General features: G+C 40.5%; 1 pseudogene; it reads right to left on the bottom strand.

Moving 5' to 3' along the window:
- Positions 1–2937: 2937 nt before the first annotated feature.
- Positions 2938–3826, bottom strand: LOC112317687 (beta-enolase pseudogene; annotated as a pseudogene).
- Between the last annotated feature and the right edge of the window lie 260 nt (positions 3827–4086).

Genomic DNA, 4086 nt, shown 5'->3' with positions numbered 1-4086 from the left:
ACAAAAGTAAAATAAATCTTATTTTAAAAACTGTTTTACTAATTGGCTAATTGTGGTACCTTCCTCTATTATTTGCTTATTAATTAAAACCACAATCATTAATTATGCCAGTTTAATATTTAACAATGATAATTATTGCCCTTTATACAAAATCATCTGCTTGATGATTTTAAGGTTCTTGGCTGACGTCTTGTCACATCTGATTAGACTCTCATTATTTTTACCTGTGGCCAAGAAAGAACTCAAATTAGAAACAGGACGGCTGTCATCTCTGCACCTTCAGATTGTTTTCTATGTTACTGTTGTTCGTGTTACTTTAAATCTGTGATTTTTCTACAGAAATCTCTTTAGGGTTGGGGCCCCTTACGTGGGGTTTGTTTCATTGGAACCAGAAAATACAAGCTGTAAAGCTACTTAACTGACCCACGTTGGCTGTAATATACACCAATACTGTAAACAGCAAATGCCTGCATGGAGGCATCCCCGTCGCTCCTGTCTAAGCGGGGCAGATCCTTCTCTTTCCTCGGGACCGCATGTTCTAAAGATGACCTGTGGCCTTAGAATTCGTGCGATGAAAGATAGTACATCTGTCAACCTGTACACTGAATACTGGTAAAGCTTAATGATGTTCACAGGTAAAATAATAGAAATTGGCAGTTACTTTCAGAATTGTAGCAGACTGGATTACTCTGAAAGCTTTTCTATGCAAATCAATTTAGACTTTAAATGAAAGGATATATATAATAAAAAAGAAAAACACTTCTAGAAGGTCTGAAGTGTAAGAAATAATGGTGTGCAAAGATACTATTAAGCGTATCAACAAATATAGACATACAGTGTACAAAAAGTAATGACAATATCTCAGGTGTGAGGTTAAGATTAAGTAGAAGGCAACAGAGAACCAAAATACTAAACAATGATATAAACTAAATTCAGATGAATGACAATTTAAGTATCAAAATTGATATATTCTGAGATTTTAATATTTTTTAGCAGGAGGGATAATAAAGGAATTTTTTAAATATTAAGAGTGCAAAGTGAATATTTTCAAAGCTAGCTAGCAAGAACATATTACTGCTAGATAGAGGCAAATGGTATAATGGAATAAAATAAATCAATGCAATCGATGCAAAAAAAAAGGAAGAGAAAAAAGAAAAGAGGTAGCATAAAAAAGTAGGACAGATAAAAACACAAAATAAGAAAGTAGAAAAAATGTATCAGCAATCACAATAAATGTAAATGAACAAGCTATTAAAATCACCAATTAAAATACTGATGTTTCTAAAATGCATAAAATGCCAACATCCAGCAAAAGCTGTTTACCAAGGTTGCACCACCTAGAACATATAGGCAAACAAATATTTGAGTATAGATGGTGGGGGGAAAGGCAAGTACTAGCCTAAAAATGTAGATGTGAATAATAATTTTAGACTTAGGTCAAAAGCAACATCAGGAAGGAAGAAACTCACTAGACAATGATAAGATCTCACTTCACTGGGAACAGAGAACAATTCTAAATCTGGGGACACCTGATGAAATAGCCTCAAACACGTAAGGGGAAAAAGTTAATAGAACTATATGGAGAAATGAACAAAACCACTATTAGAATGGGGTATTTAAACATCGCTCACATTATGTGACATTATTTAATGTTAATAACACATTCAACAAACCGTTTTAGTGAACTTAAAAAGAGCTGCACTCAATAATTACAGAATACCCCTTCTTCTTCAAGTACCATGTAAAAATAAAGATTTCAAAAAATACAGTCTTTGGATACAAAACTATGAAATTAAGTTAGGAGTTAAAAGATTTTCAAATATTTAGGAAAAACCCTATTTATAAATAGCACAATAAATGAGTCAAAGAAGAAATCTTAATAGGAATCTGGAAACTCTTAGCACGGGGTCATACCAAAAGCACCTGCACGAGTTCTGCCGTTTGAGTCCGCTAAGAAGTAGACACTAACACAGAATTACGTGTAGAAGAGCAGCTTTGGGGAAATGCCTTTGAAGGATAAAGGCGGAGGGAGCAGGAGTAGACCATGGGAGCCTTCAGACTGAGATGCAAGGCTGACATCCGTGGAGAGAGAAACAAATGGAAGGAGGTTGCAGAGGAACAACTTCAAACAATTGCACAGTTCCGAGAAAGCCTCAGCCTAGCTGACGGGAGTCCTTACGCCAGGGCTGTCTGTGTGAGGAGGGCCACAACCAGCAAAACCGCCCTCCTGCAGCACCCTTGCTGAGCTCAGTCACTGGCTGTGAGCTGCCTGGGAAAGGGTCGACTATGATCCCAAAGCTCGTTCCTTCGGGGGCGATCTGAGTAGCACGCATCCATTGCCAGCACCTCCAAAACGTACACACCAATCCTTCTGCAATAGAGTAATGATATTTTGAGGGAAATGTGTGGCAATAAGTACTTCTATTAGATTAAAAGCTTAAAGTTAATGAGCTCTGTGTTCACCGTAAATTAGGAAAAAAAGTCAATAGAATAAACCTGAAGAAAATAGAAACAAAAAATAGAAACAAGAAGTGCACATTGAATACACATATTTAAAATAGCTTGTTAAAAAATTTAGTGGTATGTACAAACCATTGGCAAAATGGACCAAGAAAAAAAAGAAGCCATAACATATTAAGGAGAAAATCGAACTTAAGTGTAGTTACAGTCAACAGTTAAAATCATAAAGAAATAAGATGAATGATGTGAAAAATAATAAATACGAAAACCTAGATAAAATAGATAAAAATAACTAGAAAAATATACTCAAAGTGACTCAAGTTCAGTAATACCAAATATCCCAAACTTGTCTATAAATTAAATCAATATATTTTATTTTATTTTTTATTTATTTTTCGGGTGGCACCAGTGTTTATTTCGGGGAGAAGGGCTTGAAGGCCTACATCTGCCCTGTGCAGTCCTGGGGCCGCCAGCTTCTCACTTGGCCTTTGGGTTATAGAACTTGTGTCCTGCAAAGACAGCCTTGTCTCCGAGCGCCTCCTCAATCCTGACGAGCCGGTTGGATTTGGCCAGACACTCTCAGTGGCAGGGACTCCCGGTCTTGATGCCTGGATGGATTTGGTCACCGAGCCAATCTGGTTGACCTCCAGCAGGAAGCAGTTGCAGGCCCTCTTCCCAACAGGCTGGGCAGTCTTCTTGGGGTTGGTGACTGTGAGGTCACGTCCCACAATCTGGATGTCCACCCCCAAGAGGAACAAGGTCCAAGTTACCCGATCATCCTGGTCAAAGCGGTATTCAGTGGAGACCACAGGATAGTTTTCAATGAAGCTCTTCTATAGCTCCCCCAGCTTCTCCCCAGTGAAGTGCCATGAGGGGTCATCGGGTGACCTGAAGTCAAGATCATACTTCTCATTGCAATAGAACTCAGCCACTGCCACATCCATACTGATCACCACCTTGTTGGGGTGGCCAGCTCCCCAGATTGCCATCTTCAGCAGTGCCAGGTCCTCATTGTTCTCCAGGATATTGGCTGCAAAGCCTCCCTCATCACCCACATTGCTGGCGTCCTTCCTATACTTGGCCTTGATGACCCCCTCGAGGAGGTGGTAGACCTTGGTGCCAATGTGCATGGCTTTCTGGGAGGAGCTGGATCCCACAGGTAGAATCCAGCATGGGAACCCCCACTGATCACACTGAAGGCAGGGACTGGGAGGATGAGGTCTGGGTTCCCAGAGAGATCTGCAATGTGTCAGTAGATTGGGACCCCCTTCTCAGCTGTTCCAGCCTTGCACACAGTCAGTGACACACCCAGGGTGGCATTGGCCCCACACTTGGATTTGCTCTCAGTCCCAACCAGCTCAATCATAAATTGGTAAACTTTTTCTTGATTCTCAATGCTTAGTTTCTTTTCCAGCAGAGGGGGACCCAGGGTTTTGTTGATGTGCTGTTCCACAGCATCCAGGACGCCTTTGCCCAGGGATCGAGATTTGACTCCATCTCTTAGTTCCAGAGCTTCTCTGTAAAAGCTACCTGTAAAGATACCTGTAAAAGCTCCACCGGGCACAGCTGCTTGGAATCAGTCCTTGGCTGTGTACAGGTCTACCTCCACCATGGTGTTGCCCCTGG

Source organism: Desmodus rotundus, chromosome 4, assembly GCF_022682495.2.
Source record: "Desmodus rotundus isolate HL8 chromosome 4, HLdesRot8A.1, whole genome shotgun sequence".
Taxonomy (NCBI): domain Eukaryota; kingdom Metazoa; phylum Chordata; class Mammalia; order Chiroptera; family Phyllostomidae; genus Desmodus; species Desmodus rotundus.
Note: the sequence above shows the minus strand (reverse complement) of the source record. Positions and strands in the feature narration are given on the sequence as shown.